General features: G+C 38.3%; 1 protein-coding gene across 6 annotated transcripts in view; it reads right to left on the bottom strand.

The window, feature by feature from the left end:
• Positions 1-21,035, bottom strand: part of MPP6 (membrane palmitoylated protein 6) — a 140,140-nt gene that overhangs the window by 49,422 nt on the left and 69,683 nt on the right. The gene's annotated exons all lie outside the window — the stretch shown is intronic.

Raw genomic sequence — 21,035 nt, 5'->3', positions numbered from 1 at the left:
AACTTGATTACAATGCTTTCAGATAACTCTTAGGGTAAGCATAATTTTCGAGGAAGTAAGATAAGCAAAGCTGTTGGTTTCATTTGATCAATCTTAGCTTGTAGAAATGTAAGCAGATCACACCCACTGCTTTAACTAAAAGGGGAAAAAGACACATTAGCCTTTGAGCCTAGCAAGCTTCTGAGCTACAAAATCATTCACAGAGTATTTTCTTTTGCTCTATGGCTATATTTCTCCTTCAGAAGTTTTTTGAAAGTAAAACTAATCAGCAGACATCCTAGAGCATATCCAGGAAAAGTTGTTATATTCCATCTAAAAGAGACATACATATCTGTTTTAAAATCCTTTTGTGGTTTTCAATTGATAGCTTATAAAGTTAGAGTAACACATTTCTAGAAGGAAAAATTTTTATGTTTTTATCTTTTAAATTAATTTTAGAACATTAGTGCCATGCTGTAATAACCTTAAAATCATTAAAGATTTGACTGAATTTAGTCAAATTTTATTAGATGTATTTTTAAGTGTTTCACCAATAGGTTATGGATATTAACTGCTCATTCATTAATAAGTTACAGAACACTACCTGCTAAATATTTCAATTTCCTATATACCAACAAAGGTAAAAATGACCAATAATCTAAAATAGATAGAACACACACAAAAAAGAAGTACAAACGGCTTTTAAACATAGGAGATGTTCAGCCTCTCTCAGAGCAGAAACACAAATTATAGTATAACATTTTCTACTTAAGAGACTAGCAGAAATCCAAATATATGATAATATTCTACAGATAGGACTGTGGACCAAGAGGCATTTTCCTACCTAAGAGGATGGAGGGAGAATTGGCTCAACCCCTTGGGAGGCCAATTTGACAAACGCTATCAAAATTACAAATACAAAAGCCCTCAGACCTAGTTATCTACTTCTGGAGTATATATTCAACAGTAACAGGCATATTACTCAAACCTATGTAAGATGTCTTATGTAAAAAATATTTAAAAATCATTAAATATTGAAACACTACTAATAGCAAAAGACTGAGAGCAACCTGTTTAATAACAGGGAATTGTTTAATAAAACCTAATTGTTTACACAAGTCATGGTAAGTCTATATAATGGAACACTATGCAGCTGCACAAAACACAGATACACACAAAACCAGATCAAGAGGCAGTACCGATAAGAAAAGATCCTCAAGATACATGGTTAAGTAAAAACACCAAGGTGCAGAACGACATGTATATTATTTTAATGAAAAAAGGAGGTGGAAGGGGAACACAAATATGTAATTTTATTTATTTGTATATGTATACAGAAACTCTGGAAAGATACACAAACTAACAGCATGGTGTTCTGGGTGGAGCAGTGTGCCAGTTTGAATGTATTATGTCCTCCCAAACACCACTATCTTTGATGTAATCTTGTGTGAGCAGATGTATCAGTGTTGATTAGATTATAATTCTCTGAGTGTTTCCATGGAGATGTGACCCACCCAACTGTAGGTGATAACTCTGGATAGTTTCCATGGAGGCGTGGCCATGCCCATTTAGCATGGGCCTTGATTAGTTTACTAGAGCACTATATAAGCTCAGACAGAAGGAGAGAGCTTGCTACAGCCAAGAGGGACACTCTGAAGAATGCCCAAGAGCTGAGAGAGGAGCTGCAGATGAGAGACAGTTTGAAGACGGCCATTGAAAGCAGACTTTTGCTACAGAGAAGCTAAGAGAGGAAAAACACCCCAAGAGCAACTGAGAGTGACATTTTGAAGAGGAACTGCAGCCTACAGAGGAACGTCCTGGAAGAAAGCCATTTTGAAACTAGAACTTGGAGCAGACGCCAGCCACGTGCCTTCCCAGCTAACACAGGTTTTCCGGACGCCATCGGCCATTCTCCAGTGAAGAGAATTATCTTGGACATTTTATGGCCTTAAGACTGTAACTGTAACTGTAACTGTGTAACTGTGTAACTGTGTAACTGTGTAACTGTGTAACCAAATAAATCCCCTTTATAAAAGCCAGTCCATTTCTGGTATTTTGCATACTGGCAGCAAAGGCAAATTAGAACAGGCAGTGAGGACTAGCTTGGAGGGAGACAGGATTTGGAAGTGGACCTCAACTGAATATATATTTAAATTTTTTTAATTTTTGACCATGGGAATGAATCACCTATTCATAAATTAAATTTTTATGGTAATAAAAGTAAATATAAAATGACTCCAACTCTTGACTATGATGAAGTAATCAGGACTCTCCAACCTGTAACAACTAAAAAACTGGACAACATACACAAAAAGATGGTTTTCAAGACACTGGACATCAGACGAGGACAGTGATTCCTAAAAAATGGAAACAACCAAAATGAGCTGTACAATTTCCCTAACTGCAAAAAGAAAGTGCCTAGGTCACAACTCAAGGAGAACCTAGAAGTTAAATTCTAAAAGTCTCCAAATTGTGGGGATAAGCTGGGAGACCAGGGAGATCACGGTGGCTACAGCACAGAGAACAGAGTACCAATGAGAAAAGGGTTGCACAGAGAGAGAACCTGAGGACTACAGAGGGCTCCCTCTAGTCTTCAACTGAGTACCGATTAGCACACGTGTATGAAGAAACTTACCTGGGGCCAGGTAAAGAAACACCCAAAAGCAGTAAAGGGAACAATACCAGGAAGTAGGGTCAAGAATAATATCTGTCTACAACAGGCAGAGTGCAAAAACCTCAGTTTATGAGGTGTTGGGAACTCAGAATGGTTATGCTTTAGACTAAATCCTGCTCTGATCCCACCTAACAAAGCTTAAAAGCAAGATCTGAAGGGATCAAACTGCTTCCAAGTAACTTGACATATCCTACAACAAAGTTCAAGAATATTTCCAGGAATAGAGCAATCAACAAGGTAAAACTCATGTCTGGCAGCCAAACAAAATGACCAAGTATGCAAAGAAGCAGGAAAATATAACCCATTTTGAAGAGTAAAATCGATGAAGACTGACTCAGAAATAACAAATATGGTAACAATTGTAGACAAGGACACTAAAATAGTTATTTTTACTTTATATATTTATATTTATATGTTCAAGAAAAGAGAAGAAAGATTGGGCATTGCAGTGGTCTGAAGCAGAAAAACATGTTCTTAAACCTAATTTATTCCTGTGGGTGTGCACCCACTGTAAGTAGGACCATTTGATGAGGTTACTTCAGTTAAGATGTGGCCCAACCCAATCAGCATGGGTCTTAATTCTCTTACTGGAGTCCTTAAAATTATAAGCACAATGAAATTCAGACAGAAGAGAGAGAAAGCCAGAGGGAGCAGACAGAGCTGACATCAATGTAACCTGGAAGAGAATGGAGAGGCCAGGAGTTGTTGCCATGTGCGTTGTCATGTGACAAACTGAGGACTAAGGATTGCCAGCAGCTGCCAGCCAGCCCCAGAAGGCCACAGTTTTCAGGGAGAAAGAATTGCCTTGATTTGGACATTCTCTCAGCCTCAAAACCATGAACAAATAAATTCCCATTGTTGAATCCAAACCACTCCATAATCCAAACCACTGCATTGTATTTGCCTGAGCAGCCTAGGAAACTAAAACAGGGATGCTACATAGAAACATGGAACATGGAAAAAAGGACCCAAAGAGAAATTACAGAGATGAAAACCAAAATGTCTGGCTCCCTAGGGTGGGATAACCTAACAGGGAAGAAACCGGAGGCAGAAAAGCCTCACAGGAAAATCAAAAAGGGGGTGGTGATGGTTAAACTGAACCGCTTTAAGACAGGATGGGTACCAGAACTGAAACTGTAAGTAAAAGGGGGCACTGAGTAAGGGAGAGAATTTAAACAAATTATTGAAGCTGAAGAGAAAATCTGAAAACAAAAACAAATAGAAGGGATCGAGAATTCCAGACAAGAAACAGAGGAAAGGAAGTTTCTTGCTGGAGGTGAAACAATTGCAGAAAATGTGCAATCTTAAAAATTGTAGCACATATCCAGGACAGGAAGCAGATTAAGAAAATCCGAGAAAACCTGAACAGTTAAACATAGCCTATTCTAAAGATCTAGAAAAAATTGGACCAGGTGTCAAAGAAGAGCCTTAACACAAAGTCAATCAACAACAAAACCATAGACAAGAGGGAGAAACTGGCCTTCAGAGTTAATGCATCAAGATAATCAGATGCCTAGACATCAGCAAAAATTACCAAGGAATAGGAAGATACAGCTCAGTCAAGGGAATAAATTAAAACTTCAGAGAAGACACAGAATTTGGAACAACCAACCAAAGAGGTTAAACCAAATCTCCTAGATCAGTTCAAGGAGATGAAGGAGAATATGGTTAAAGAGATAAGGGATATTAAGGAGAAGACAATGTGTGAACATAAAGAATAATTTCAAAGTATAAAAAGAAACATAACAGAAATTAAAGGGATAAAAGGGATAAAAGGCATAACAGTGGAGATTAAAAATATACTAGAGGCATACAACACAGATTTGAACAGGCAGAAAAAAGAATCAGAGAACTAGAAGACAGAACAATTGAAACCATACACTCAGAAGATAGAGAACAGAAAAAAGTGAAGAGTGTCTCAGGGATCTGAGTGACAGCACAAAGAGCACAAAGATACGCATCATGAGTGTCCTAGAAGGAGAAGAGAAAGGAAAGGGGGCAGAAAGAATATGTGAGGCTGTAGCTAAGCCAACTTGGCGAGTGAAATCACTGCCCTCCTCTCTACATGGGATCTGACACCCAGGGGTGTAAATCTCCCTGGCAACGTGGAATATGACTCCCAGGGAGGAATCTGGATCTGGCACCATGGGATAGAGAATATCTTCTTGACCAAAAGGGGGATGTGAAATGAAATGAAGTTTCAGTGGCTGAGAGCATCCAAAAGGTGCCGAGAGGTCACTCTACTGGGTACTCTTACACATAATATAGATAACTCTTTTTAGGTTTTAATGAATTGGAATAGCTAGTAGCAAATACCTGAAACTATCAAACTACAACCCAGTAGCCTTGACTCTTGAAGATGACTGTATAACAATGTAGCTTACAAGGGGTGACAATGTGATTGTGAAAGCCTGGTGGATCACACTCCCCTTTAGCCAGTGTATGGATGGATGAGTAGAAAAATGGGGGCAAAAAACTAAAGGAAAAAATAGGGCGGGGGGTGGTATGATTTGGGTGTTCTTCTTTTACTCTTGTTTTTATTCTTATTTTCACTTTTTCTGCTACAAGAAAATGTTAAAAAAAAAATAGATTGGGGTGATGAATGAACAACTATATGATGGTAATGTGATCAATTGATTGTATACTTTGGATGACTGTATGGTATGTGAATAAATCTTAATAATAATAAAAAAAAGAATACATGAAGACATGTTGGCCAAAAACTTCCCAACTATAAGGAAAGTCATAATATACATGTCTAGGCAGCACAATGTCCTCCAAACAGAATAAATCCTAACAGACGTAAAATAAGACACATACTAATCAGTATGTCAAATGCCAAAGATAAAGAGAATTCTGAACGCAGCAAAATAAAAGTGATTTGTCGCATACATGGGATCTTCACTAAGACTAAGACCCGATTTCTCAACAGAAACCATGGAGGTGAGAAGGTAGTGGTATGATATATCTAAGGGACTGAAAGAGAAAAACTGCCAGCCCCAAATTCTTTACCCAGAAAAACTAAACTTTAAAAATGAGGGAGATTTTTTAACTATTCACAGATAAACAGAAACTAAGAGAGTTTGTCAACAAAAGACCTGCCTTACAAGATTTACTAAAGGGAGTTAGTTCTGTGGGTTGAAAGGAAAAGACAGGAGAGAGGGGCTTGCAGCAGTGTGAGAAATGAAGATCATCAGTAAGGGTAACTAAAAGGGTAAATGCAATACCCAACAGTACTGTTTTCTCAATATAAAACTACACTCTTTAATTTTTATAATAGAAAACAACTGAAGAAGAAAAAAACATATTTCCTGATAATCGACATACAAAATATAAAAGAGTAAAGTGGGACAAAAACAATGTAGGGGAAACAGGGATATGGGAGCACAGAACGTGAATACTACTGAGGTTAAGTTGGTATTGTTTCAAATTAGTAGCTTATAGATGTAGGTTGTGTAACATAAACTCCAGGGTAACCACAAAGTATTTTAAAAATATAGGAAAAAAAAAAAAGGAGAAAGGGATCAGTCAGATATATCATAAAAGATCATACAGAAAAGGAGATTGCAATAAAGAAAAAGAAGAACTAAAAAAGGTATGACATATAAAAACCAAAAGACAAAATGGCCGAAGAACTGCCTTTACAGTACTAACACTGAATGCTAATGGATTAAATTTCCCAATCAAAAGAGACAGACTGGCAGAATGGATAAAAAAGCATGATCCATCCATAAGCTGTCTATAAGAGACTCACCTTAGACCCAAAGACACAAATAGGTTGAGTGTGAAAGATTGGAAAAATATATTCCACACAAGCAGTAAGCACACAAGAGTTGGGGTAACTATACTAATATTGGTCAAAAAAGACTTTAATGCAAAACTGTTATAAGAGATAAAGAAGGGCACTATACATAATAAAAGCGGCAATCCACCAAGAAGCAATGACAATCATAAATAATTATGCACCTAACTACAGTGCCCCAAAATACAGGAAGCAAACACTGGCAAAACAGAAGGCAGAAATAGATGTCTTTATAATAATTTTTGGAGACTTCAAGATACCACTCTTATCAATAGATAGAACATCTAGACAGAAGATATGGAAACAGAGAACGTGAATAATACGATAAGTGTACTAGTTCTAACAGACATATATACATATTGCACCCCAAAACAACAGGACATGCCTTCTTTTCAAGTGCTCATGGATCATTCTAGAGGATAGACCACATGTGGGTCACAAAATAGGTTTCAATAAAATTAAAAAGACTGAAATTATACAAAACACTTTCTCTGATCATAATGGAATGAAGCTGGCATCAATAATAAGGCAGAGAAATGGAAAATTCATAAATATATGGAGGTTAAACAACAATTTCTTAAACATTTAGTGGGTCAAAGAAGAAATTACAAGAGAAATCAGTAAATATCTCAAGTTGAATGAAAATCAGAACACAACATATGAAAACTTATGGGATGTAGCAAAGGCTGAAAGGAAATTTATAGCCCTAAATGCCCACATTAAAAAAAAGAAAAAGCCAAAATCAAAGACCTAACTGCATACCTGGAGGAAATAGGAAAAAAAAAAAAAAGCAAACAAATCCCAAAGCTAGCAGAAAGAAATAAATAACAAAGATTTGAGAAGAAATAAATTAAATTGAGAAAAATAGAAAACAAAAAAACAAACAAACAAAAAAGAGAGAATCAACAAAACTAAAAGTTGGTTCTTTGAGAAGATCAATAAAATTGACAAACCCTTAGCTAGACTGACAGAGAAGAGAGAAGATGGAAATAAATAAATCAGAAACAAGAGGGAGAGGCATTACCACAGACCACAGAGAAATAAAAAATGATCACAAAAGGATACCATGAACAACTCTATGCTAACAAATTAGACAACTTAGATGAAATGGACAATTTCCTAGAAACACACGAATAACCTACACTGACTCTAGAAGAAATAGAAGACCTCAACAAACCTATCACAAGTAAAGAGATTAAATCAATCATCAAAAATTTCCCCACAAAGAAAAGCCCAGGACCAGATGGTTTCATGAGTGAATTCTACCAATCATTCCAAGAAGAATTAATACCAATCCTTCTCAAACCCTTCCAAAAAATTGAACAAGAGGAAACACTACCTAACTCATTCTATGAGGCCAACATCACCTTAACACCAAAGCCAGACAAAGATACCACAAGAAAAAAAATTACAAATTTCTCCTGTGAAAATAGATGCAAACCTAATCCAACAGCACATTAAAAAATATATATATATACCATGTTCAAGTGGGTTTTATCCCAGGCATGCAAGGGTGGGTCAACACAAGACAATCAATTACTTCAATACACTATATTAACAAAACGAAAGGAAAAAACCACATGATCATCTTGATCGATACAGAAAAGGAACGTGACAAAACCCAGCATCCTTTGTTGATAAAAACACAGAAAAATAGGGATAGCAGGAAACTTCATGATAAAGGGTGTATGTGTGCATGTGTGTGTGTGTGTATATGAAAAACCCACAGCTACATCATACTCAATGGTGAAAGACTGAAAGCTTTCCCTCAGATCTAGAACAAGAAAACGATGCCCAGTGTCACCATAACAAGTTCTGTAAGTTCTAGCCAGAGCATTTAGGCAAGAAAAAGAAACAGAAGGCATCCAAATTGGAAGGGAAGAAATAAAACTTTCACTACTTGATGATGAAATAATCCTATACATAGAATAAAGTCCTGGAAAATCTACAGCAAAGCTACTAGAGCTAATAAATGAATTCAACAAAGTGGCAGGGTACAAGTTTACCATGCAGAAATCAGTAGTGTTTCTATACATTTGTAATGAAAACTCTGAGGGAGAAATCAAGAAAAAACTTCAATTTACAATAGCAACAAAAAGTATTAAAAACCTAGTAATAAATTTAGCCAAGATGTAAAGAACTCATACACAGCAAATTATAAAACCTTACTAAAAAAAAATTAAAGAAGACCTAAATACATGAAAGGACACATTCATGGACTGGATACATGGATTGGAAGACTAAATATCGTTAAGGTGTCCATTCCACCCAAAAGTATTTGCAGATTCAAAAAGCAATCCCAATCAAAATTCCAATAGCCAACTTTGCAGAAATGGAAAGGCCAATTATCCAATTTGTTTAGAAGGGTAAGGGGCCCTGAATACACAAAAAGATCTTGAAAAAGAAGAACAAAGTTATAGGACTCACACTTCTTGACTTTAAAGCTTATTATAAAACTACAGAGGTCAAAACAAAATGGTAATGGAATAAAGACAGATGTATTGACCAATGGAATCAAACTGAGAGTTCAGAAATAGACCCTCTCATCTGTGGCCAACTGATTTTTGACAGGGCTGCCAAGTCCACTCAATTCAGAAAAAAATCGTCTCTTCAACAAATCATGCTGGGAGAACTGGATATCGACATGCAAAAAAATGAAGGACCCCTGTCTCATACCATAATCAAAAATTAACTCAAAATGGACCAAAGACCAAAATATAAGAATCAGGAGTACAAAACTCATAGAAGAAAATGTAAGGAAAAATCTTCAGGATCTCATGTTAGGTAATGGTTCCTTAGACTTTCTACCCAAAGCCCAGTAAACGAAAATATAAATGGGACCTCCTCAATCATAAAAACTTTGATGCTCAAAGGACATTATCACAAAAGTGAAAAGACAACCTACTCAATGGTAAAAAATATTTGGAAACCACATATCTGATAAGGGTTTAATATCCAGAATATATAAAGAACACACAACTCAACAATAAAAATACAAACAACCCAATAAAAAAATGGGCAAAAAACTTGAATAGCCATTTCTCCAAAGTGGATATACAGATGGCTAAAAAGGACATGAGAAGGCATGGTGTCAGGTGGGGATGAGGTTCAGGCCGGCTGTGCTGTTCTGATCACTGCGGTGGGCCCAAAATTGTATCCGGACTTTGTAAACTGGAGAACAAAGCGCACTGCAGTATTTTGTGGTGGTGTCCATTTCTGTTTGGAATGCAGTGCAAGTGGAATCATTGCTCAAATAAGCTCTGTAGGTGAAGCAGAATCCAAGACGGTGGATTAGGAGAGACAGAGTGTTTGCTAAAGCTGCCGGAATGCAAAACACCAGAAATGATCGGCTTTTATAAGGGGGTTTATTTGGTTACAAAGTTACAGTCTTAAGGCCATAAAGCATCCAATGTAAGTCATCAACAATCAGGTACCTTCACTGGAGGATGGCTAATGGTGTCCGGAAAACCCTTGTTAGCTAGGAAGGCACGTGGCTGGCGTCTCCTCCAGGGTTCTGGTTTCAAAATGGCTTTCTCCCAGGACGTTCCTCTCTAGGCTGTAGTTCCTCAAAAATGTCACTCTTAGTTGCTCTTGGGGTTTTTCCTCTCTCAGCTTATCCAGAGCAGAAGTCTGCTTTCAATGGCCACCTTCAAACTGTCTCTCATCTGCAGCTCCTCTCTTCTCAGCTCCTGTGCATTCTTCAAAGTGTCCCTCTTGCCTGCAGCAAGCTTGCTCCTTCTTTCTGCACTTATATAGGGCTCCAATGAACTCATCAAGGCCCATATTGAAAGGGCAGGCCACCTCCATGGAAACCTTCCAATGAAAGATGTGGTCCACAGCTAAGTGATCATATCTCTACAGAAACATCCAATCAAAAGTCTCCAATCCAATCAACACCAATACATTTCCTGTCCACACAACACTGCATCAAAGATAATGGCGTTTTGGGGGACACAATACATCCAAAACAGCACATTTCACCCCCTGGACCCCAAAATGACACGATCTCCATATACAAAACACATTCATCCCATCACAACATCATGAATACTTAAATCATTTCAGTAACAATAGTTAAGTACAAGATTCCATTAAATTAGTTACAGGCATGGTTTGTCCTAAGGCGTAACTCCCCTCTAGCTGTGGACCAGTGAAACTGAGAACAAATTACGTACTTCCAATACACAAAGGAGCGAAAGTCATAGGGAAAACATTCCCATTGTCGTAAGGAAAAACTGAAAGGAAAACAGGGTTACCAGGATCAAAACAGTTTCTAAAACCCGCAGGGCAAACTACATTAGATTTCCAAGTCTGAGAGTCATTCAGAGAACAACGTTGAGAGAGCAGGAGGCCAACCCTTTCCAAAGGTTTTTGTGGCAGCCCTTTTCTCTCCAAACACTGGGGTGAGTGCAGCAACATAACCACACACTGGGGAGACTATGTTCTTGGCCCCAAACCCGTCAACCATCGGGGCAGCACCCGGATCCATCTCCAGAGCACACGCTCAACCCCTTCAGAACAGTGGGGTGGCAGCCAGGCTCTCCCCAGTCTCCTCAGAATGTACTCCACCCTCTTTGGGGCTTGGGGTGGCAGAATCTTTCTGAGCATTGAGGCAGAAACCCACCCTGAACCTCCAGGGCAAACTCACCATTTTAATACGTGTGGGCCACTCCGCTCTCCCAGCCCAAGGCCTCTTGACTCCAGACCTCAACCTCCATGGCTCTGTCTTTTGAAGAAATTTTCCTTCAATTTGTTCCTTGTCTGTCTCCTCCATTCTAGACTGGCAGCGGCTCTGTCTATAAAGATCTCACAAAAATTCTGTTGGCTTCGCATGAAGCACACAGGGGTCAAAGCCGTCAGACAATAGGACTTTCCACAAATTCTTTCTGGATAACTCCATCTCCAATCCTGGCTTGTACTGAAATGGCAGTCAAGTTCCATGTTTGGTTAAATCCTCACGTGGGGCTGTAGCTTCTGGGGGTCCACCCCCTGGAAGCCCATCAGTTTCTGGTTTTTTTGAACCCAAGAGTTCAGTTCTAAGTTTATCTCTCTCCCCATTTTACTACAAGCTGCAATGAGAAGCCATGCTATAGCCACAACTTTTAGTTTCAAAATCTCATCAGCCAAGTATCCCAGCTTGTTGTGCTCAAATTCTTCCTTTCATCCGACACCAGGACTCAATTTTGCCAAATTCTCTGCCACTTTAAAACAAGGATGCCTCCCTAGCAGTTTGCAACAACACATTCATCATTTCTGCTTCAAGGCCTCATCAGAACAATCTTTAGAGTCCATATTTCTACTAACAGTCTCATCAAAGCAATTTAGGCCTTTTCTATCAAGCTCCTCACAATTCTTCTGCAATCTTCCCCTTATCCATTTTAAAAGCCGCTAAAACATGTTTGGTATTTGCAAACTCAGCAGCACCCACTCCTGGTACCAAAATCTTCCAGTTTGCCAATGCTGCCGTAATGCAAAACACCAGAAATGGACTGGCTTTTATAAAACGGGGTTTACTTAGTTACATAGTTACAGTCTCAAGGCCATAAAGTATTCAGGGTAACTCATCAACAATTGGGTACTGTCATTGGAGGATGGCCATTGGCATCTGGAAAACCTCTGTTACCTGGGAAGGCACGTGGCTGGTGTCTGCTCCAGAGTTCTAGTTTCAAAATGGCTTTCTCCCAGGACGTTCCTCTCTAGGCTGCAGTTTCTCTCCAAAATGTCACTTTCAGTTGCTCTTGGGATGTTTGTCCCCTCTTAGCTTCTCTGTAGCAAAATTCTGCTTTCAACAGCCATCTTCAAACTGTCTCTCATCTGCAGCTCCTATCTGAGCTCCTGTGCATTCTTCAAGGGTCCCTCCTGGCTGTAGCAAGCTTGCTCCTTCTAAATAGCAAGCTTATATAGTGCTCCAGTAAGCTAATCAAGTCCCATGCTGAATGGGCGGGCCACACCTCCATGGAAATTATCCAATGAAAGACCTTGCCCACAGTTGAGTGATCACACCTCCATGGAAACAACCAATCAAAAGTCTCCAACCCAATCAATACCAATACATTTCCTGCCCACACAAGACTGCATCAAAGATAATGGCATTTTGGGGGAAACAATACATCCAAACCAGCACATGGAGCACAATCCTTCTCTGTGAAAAACACTAGGTAAAAGACAGAAAGTGCTTCACAATGCCAGTTCCAGGGTTGTACCAACTGGACAAAGTCAGCTACATCCACAGTGACTGTACACTGGTGAAACTGAGAGTCTGTGTTCAAAAACGAGTGAGTGAGTCTGCTGGGGAAACAGCAGCCATGCCAAGGTGGGGAGAAACCTGGGGTCGGTGTTTGGAGACAGATTAGTTAAAAAAAAAAAAACAAAAGTGGCTGTGGATCCGGCAGCAAGAGCCATGTGGTTGAGTGTGGTGGGGAATGCCTTCCCTGCCCCAGGCACCCACCTAGGTATCTGGCGTGGACGATAGCCTTTCACACACCCGCAGCTAATTATTCTGGAGCTGGGAAAGCACAGTCCATAGAAGAGGGAAGTTACCACACCCTGTACAGCCAACTTTGCAGTGGGCTGGGAACGCCCCTGTATGGCACCGTGGCTGAGAGCTTCCCTTGGGGATTCCGCTCACCTACAACGTTGCACAGTCTTTCCCCTATGGAGGCCCATGGAGCACACAGCTTGGAGGCAGGGTCCCACATGAAACTCCTAAGTGCCCTACAACAGTCCCAGGGACTTGTGGGCCCACAGCAGACAGAGATTGTGGGGAGTGTGAGCCAAAGGTGTGGGCTCATACAACAGCTTTAAGTCTCCAGGAACAGCTGGGAGATTTGAGTCTTAAAGCCACCTTCCCTCCCTAACGGCACAGGGCACAGCCTCCACCTTCAGGGCTGGATGCACCAACTGCACATGGAAATTTGGTGCACTGATTGGACCCCCACAAGATTCGGACCCTCACTCGTCACATAGATGGAGTTGGGGAGAACTGGCTTGAGGGTAACAGGTGGCTCCGGGAAGCCATCCACTGGTAAAACAGGGAAAGTGAACTCTACCAAGCTGTAGCCCTGAGAGATTATAGATATTTGTTCGAATAAACCTGCATATCCTAAAAGAACCCTATCAAGATAAGCAAATGCCAAAAACAACAGAAAATCTGAAAGCATATGAAGAAACCAGAAGATATGGATAACCCAAACCCAAACACCCAAGTCAAAAAATCAGAGGAGACACAGTATTTGGAGCAATTAATCATAGAAGTAATCACAAACAACAAGATCATGGCACAGGATAAAAAGGACATGAAGAAGAACCTAGAAGAGCATAAAGAAGAATTTGCAAGAGTAATTAAAAAATAGACAATATTATGGAAATTAAAGAAAGTGCTGATCAAATTAAAAAGATCCTGGATACACAACGTACTAGATTAGAGGAAGCTGAAGAAAGAATAAGCGAACTGCAAGAGTGCATGCTTGAAAGTGCAAGTACAAAAGAAAGAATGGAGAAAAAAATTGAAAAATTCTAAATGGATCTCAGGAATATGATGGACAACATAAAGAGCACAAATATTGGAATCACTGGTGTTCCAGAAGGGGTAGAGAACGGTAAAGGTCTAGGAAGAGTATTCAAATACATTGTTGGCAAAAACTTCTCAGCCCTCCTAAACAACATAAATACACAAATCATAGACGCCCAATGAACTCCAAACAAAATAAATCCAAATAAACCCACTCCGAGACATATTCTGATTAGACAGTCAAATGCTAAAGAGGAGAAAGTTCTGAAAGAAACAAGAGAGAAGCAATTCACCACATACAAGGGAAACAACATAAGACCAAGCAGTGATTACTCAGCAGCCACCATGGAGGCGAGAAGGCAGTGGTATGATATATTTAAAATTCTGAAAAGGAAGAATTGGCAACCAAGAATTCTTCATCCAGCAAAGATCTCCTTCAAATTTCAGGGAGAGCTTAAAATCTTCACAGACAATGAAATGCTGAGTGAATTTGCTAACAAGAGGTCTGCCCTCAAGAGATACTAAAGTGGGCCCTGCTGGCAGAGAAACAAAGAAAGGAGAGTGTGCCGGTTTGAATTTATTATGTCCCCCAAAACTCCATTATCTTTGATGTAATCTTATGTGGGCAGATGTATCAGTGTTAGATTGTAATTCTTTGAGTGTTACAATGAAGATGCGACCCACCCTAGGCAATGACTCTAACTGGATAATTTCTATGGAGGTATAGCCCCGCCCATTCAGTGTGGGCCTTGATGAGTTTACTAAAGTCCCATACAAGCGCAGACAGAAGGAGCGAGCTTGCCAAGCCAAGAGGGACACTTTGAAGAATGTACAGAAGCTGAGAGAGGAGCTGCAGATGAGAGACAGTTTGAAGATGGCCGTTGAAAGCAGACTCTTGCTCCAGAGAAGCTGAGAGAGGACAAACACCCCAAGAGCAACTAAGAGTGACATTTTTGAGGAACTGCAGCCTAGAGCGGAACGTCCTGGGAGAAAGCCACTTTGAAACCAGAACTTTGGAGCAGACGCCAGCCACGTGCCTTCCCAGCTAATAGGTTTTTCCAGACAAAATTGGCCACCCTCCAGTGAAGGTATCCGATTGCTGATGTGTTACCTTGGACACTTTATGGTCTTAAGACTGTAACTGTGTAACCAAATAAACCCCCTTTTATAAAAGCCAATCCATTTCTGGTGTTTTGCATTCCAGCAGCATTAGCAAACTAGAACACCATGTTATCTGACAAAAAACTGAGGAAATCCTACAATGCAACAACAACAGTACAGACAGCCCAATCATAAAATAGGCAAAAGACATGAAAAGACAGTTCTCTGAAGAGGAAATACAAATGGCCAAAAAACATATGAAAAAATATTCAGCTTCACTAACTATTAGGAAGATGCAAATTAAGACCACAATGAGATATCATCTCAGATCAATTAGATGGCTACCATTAAACAAACAGGAAACTACAGATGCTGGAGAGGATGTGGAGAAACTGGAACTCTTATTCATTGTTGGTGGGACTGTATAATGGGTACAGCCACTCTGGAAGACAGTCTGGCTGTTCCTTAGAAAACTAGATATAGAGTTACCCTTCAATCCAGCAATTGCACTTCTCCATATATACCTGGAAGATCTGAAAGCAGTGACATGAACAGATATGTGCACGCTAATGTTCATAGCAGCAATATTCAGAATTGCCAAGAGATGGAAACAACCCAAATGTCCTTCAACAGATGAGTGGACAGATGGAATACTATGCGGCAGTAAGAAGGAACCATGTCGTGAAACATGTGACAAGGATGAACCTTGAAGACACAATGATGAGTGAAATAAGCCAGACACAAAAGGAGATATATTGTATATTACCACTAATGTGAACACTGTGAAAAATGTAAAATAATGGTTTTACTGTAGAATGTAGAGAACCTAGCAACAGACAGCAAATAGTGAAGGGGGAATGATAAGCTAGTAAGAACAGATAAGTTATGAAGGATAAACTTAATGTTCTGGGAATGCTCAGGAACGACTATGGTTTGCTAATTTCTGGGGGGGTATGGTAGGAACAAGTTCCCAGAAATGTAGTTAGTTTAGATTATTTGTTTTTCTTATTCCTTTGTTGGATTATAGTCTGTTTATTTTCTTGGGGTAGTGCGGGAACATGTTGGAAGCAATGTAGTTGTTTTAGGTTATTTGTTGTTTCTTATTCCTTTGTTTTGGTTTTGTTTGAAATTTTTTTATTGTTTGTTTTTTAATTTTTTTAACAAAGTTAAAAAAAAACAATGAATGAGTGTGAAAAAAAGTATACGAATTATGGGGGAGGAGGGGAACGGAATATTTTGGATGTTCTTTTTTATTCTAATTTTTATTTTATTTTTTGCAGTAATGAAAATGTTCAGAGATTGATTGTGGTGATCAGTGCGTAACTATGAACAACTGATTGTGCACTTTGAAGGACTATATGTTGTGTGAATACATCCAAATAAAATTGCATTTTAAAAAAAAAACACATGAAAAGATGCTCAACATCACTAACCATTAAGGGAAATGCAAATCACAAAGATATACCATTTTATACCCACTAGAATGGCTACTATTATAAAAACAGAAAATTAAAGTGTTGGAAAGAATGTAGAGAAACAGGAACACTCATTCATCGCTGGTAGGAATGTAAAATGGTGTAGCCACTGTGGAAGACAGATTGGCAGTTCCTCAGGAAGCTAAATTCAGAATTACCACATGATCTGGCAATCCCACTACTAGGCATATACCCAGAAGAAATGAAAGCAGGGACTCCAACAGATATTTGAACACTAATGTTTATAGCAGCATTATTCACAATTGCCAAAAGATGGAAGCAACCCAAGTGTCCATCAACAGATGAAAAGATAAACAAAATGTGATACACACCTATGATGGAACATTATTAGCTGTAAGGAATGAAGTCCTGATACAGGCAACAACATCAATGGACTCTGAGGACATTATTGAATGAAATAAGCCAGAAAGAAAAGGACAGATACTATATGATTTCAGTCATAAACTGATTATAATAAGCAAACTCATAGTTAGAACTAGACTATAGGTTACAAGGAGATCGACTGGGAGTTGATGCTTAATTTATACAGATTTTCTATTTAGGTTGGGAGTACAGATTTGGAAATGGGTGGTGGTGATAGTAGCACTTTATTCTGAATGTAATTAACAGCACTGAACTATGTGACTGTGGTGAAAGGGGAAATTTTAGGTCATATATGCTCTAGAATAAAAATTAAAAGACAAAACATAGGACTGTAAAACACAGTGAACACTATTGTAAATGCTGGACTGTAGTTTATAGTGCAAAAATAAGAATGTTCTTCCATGAGTTATAACAAATGCACAACACTAATACAAGTCATTAATAATAGGGTGGTATATAAGAAAAAATACACCTAATGTAAGCTATGGACTATAGTTAATAGTACTATTTTAATATTCTCTCATCAATCATACCAAAGGTACCATACTAATGCAAGTGTCAATAATAGGGGAGTATATGGGAACACTATTTTTTACATGATTTTCTTGTAAACCTCTAAAAAATCTTTTTTAATTTTTTCAATTTTAAAAAATTAAAAAAGCTCAAAAAATTGAGATAAATGAATATTGTAAAAATCTAAAAATGATTTCACTCAAGAAAAACTATGATAAATTTACTTTTTAATTTAAATGTAAAATCTGCATTAACAGAATATTGTCTATGTTTATTATATTGTCTTGTTTTGCGCCAATATTTTCTCAAAGTTCATTTCATACAATCCTCTGAATTTTAACCAGTCTGCTAAGGAGTTATAAATCTATAAATTCATGCTGAAATCAATAAACGATTTTAAGCACCGCCCCCCCTGCAAGAAAACAAAACCAATACACCTCATAATAAAATGAGTTAAAACCAGTAATAAAGAGAAAATCTACATTCATCAAAATTCTGAGCAAGATCACCCTCCTTCCCAATACCAAGTGATGTTTTTCCATCCAGCTTCTGCCAGAGTCCTGAGTTTGTAGACACCAAGCTGCTTTAAGATCCTGGATCGCATTTCTGTCCACAGCTTGGTCTCAGCATGGCTGGTAACAGTAAAAATTTTTGCTGCCCAAGATGCCTGAACTGTAGCATTTTTAAAGTAGATCGCCATTCCTGGATTTGCAAACTATCTACCCCTTTAATATCAGAGACACTGTGTATTCCTAGTTTATTTTTAAGGAGAACTGAAGATATTTATCATCTGTTATATCATTTGTTATATCATTTCTTACTCTATATATCATTTGAGGGTAGTTCCTTCTATTATCAATGCACAACTGTCTGAAATTTGGCGAATTTCTCTTGGTTTATGATAGATTCTTTCATCTTGGTGGAACAGATACGGGGCTGCATGGAGGAATGGGATTGGCACTCAGGCAGACCAGCTGAGATTTCAGTTCCTAATTTTAAAGTGAATACTTCTGACATTCAACTACTTATAAAAATATTTGTTCTAGTTTTCTTTTTCTTTTTTCTTTAAATAAGATTAACGAAGTTCCCTTCTATTCCTAATTTACCAATCCTTTCTTAAAATCATGAACAGATGTTGAATTTTATCAAATTCTCTTTCTGCACCTATTGAAGATTTTCTCTTTTAACCTGTTAATATGATTGGTTACGTACACGGATTTTTTAACATGAAACCATCTTTGCATACCCGGGACAAACCCAATTTCGACATGATGTATTATCTTTTTTATACTCCATTAAATTTGTTTCTACTGTTTAGAATTTTTACATGAATACTCTTGAATGCAGTGGGCCTGAAATTTTCTTTCTTTGTAATATTTTTGATATGTGGGTCATTTTGGCCTCTTAAGAATGAACAAGGGAGAATGTCCATCAGTTTGGCCTTAATGAACAAATGGAATTATGAGCAGCCTTTGGGAAGCCAAGCTATATGTAATTTGAAGAACTGAAGAACTGGCTATAGCTTCTAGCTTACCTTGTTTTTGAAATTTAAAAATATAGATCCTGAGGACCCATAAAAGATTTTGGACTTTTAGCAAGCACCTCAAATAATTCTATTAAAGATGACCTGTTTACCATAGTTTGAAAAATGCCACTCTGTTAGAGCTCCTGGTTTTTATCTGCTCTCACAGCAATAGAAAGTAGGAGTTGAGAATGGCCTCCATTGTACCATATAGTAGAGCTTCTAGAGGGATGACTGAAGTAGCTGAAATCTCTTCCATTCCCATAGCACCTTTTAGTAGGATACCACAGCACTTAGGCCACTCCTAGTTTATGCCTATTATTTCAGCGTAATTAGGAAGAGTTCTCCCTTCTACTCTCAAAAATGTTCCAATTTGCAACGTGGAATATGACTCCTGGGGAGGAATGTAGACCTGGCATCGTGGGACGGAGAACATCTTCTTGACCAAAAGGGGGATGTGAAAGGAAATGAAATAAGCTTCAGTGGCAGAGAGATTCCAAAACGAGCCGAGAGATCACTCTGGTGGGCACTCTTACGCACACTTTAGACAACCCTTTTTAGGTTCTAAAGAATTGGGGTAGCTGGTGGTGGATACCTGGAACTATCAAACTACAACCCAGAACCCATGAATCTCGAAGACAGTTGTATAAAAATGTAGCTTATGAGGGGTGACAATGGGATTGGGAAAGCCATAAGGACCAAACTCCACTTTGTCTAGTTTATGGATGGATGTGTAGAAAAGTAGGGGAAGGAAACAAACAGACAAAGGTACCCAGTGTTCTTTTTTACTTCAATTGCTCTTTTTCACTCTAATTATTATTCTTGTTATTTTTGTGTGTGTGCTAATGAAGGTGTCAGGGATTGATTTAGGTGATGAATGTACAACTATGTAATGGTACTGTAAACAATCGAAAGTACGATTTGTTTTGTATGACTGCGTGGTATGTGAATATATCTCAATAAAATGATGATTAAAAAAAAAAAATGTTCCAATTTGGATATGCCTTAGCCCTCTTTTGGAAGCCTTCATATTATAGTCTCTCCTCTTTTTTTTGGTAGGATAGGCCTGAGACGCCTGAGGCTTGGATGACCTCTCCTTTCCCCACTTTAATCCTCTCCCCTTACTATAAAGGCTAAGTGAAAACCAGATTTTGAAAAGGAATGGAATGGGGGAAAAACACGCTGGAAGGCTTAAACCAGGGCTATATAACCTTGCATTTCACACTATTCAGGTAAGTTCACCAGGTACAGAAATCTACACAGGAATTTGGGTCAAAACCCAAGCTAGCAATATTACAAAAATTGAGTTTGTCTGTGGGCTGGTAAGAATTCTGAGTTTGGACCATGTGGGGAAAAATCTTCTATCTATCACGAGTACCACCTAATAATAAAAAATTAATCTTAGATTCTAGCCTTCCAATCTATTCAGCCCAAGACAGGTCTCAGATTGTCACCAATGGAAATGTGCCCAATGAGGAATAGAAGCAGCCTGAGAGGTTCCATTAATAGAAAATGTAATACAAGTTTTAGCACCTTTCTTTCACAATTATTTCCCTTGATGACAAAGACTGTGCCTTCATTTTCACCAAACTTCTATAAACCCTGTTTATTTTCAGAAGTCCAATTTACATTCTAAAGTTCATGACTAAATATTCTATCTTATCCTCCAAAGAACAGTATAAAACAGGTATTCAACAAATGTTATTTCAAAGAATTGTACTGAAATATCACAAGCTTTCAAATTCTTACATAACAATAGGAAAATAAGGTATCTTACGTAAGAAGACTTTTAAAATTCATCTATCAAACAATAAATTTATAGAATAAACTTGAACATTAAAAGCATCAATCTAAAAAACTGGCAGACATTTCTTATTTCTACATTATCTAGGCTTAAAAACCCTCTCCTCAGCAACAATACTCCTACCATAATTGTCATTTCTTTTTTTTGCAATTACTTTATTACATTTTCTTTCTTTACAATTTTACTAGACCATCACTTCCTCACCATCACAACAGCTACTTGGTGAGCACTTATTATGTGCCAGGCACTGTTATGAGAGTTTTACAAGAAT

The sequence above is a fragment of the Choloepus didactylus genome, chromosome 5, assembly GCF_015220235.1.
Source record: "Choloepus didactylus isolate mChoDid1 chromosome 5, mChoDid1.pri, whole genome shotgun sequence".
NCBI lineage: Eukaryota > Metazoa > Chordata > Mammalia > Pilosa > Megalonychidae > Choloepus > Choloepus didactylus.
Note: the sequence above shows the minus strand (reverse complement) of the source record. Positions and strands in the feature narration are given on the sequence as shown.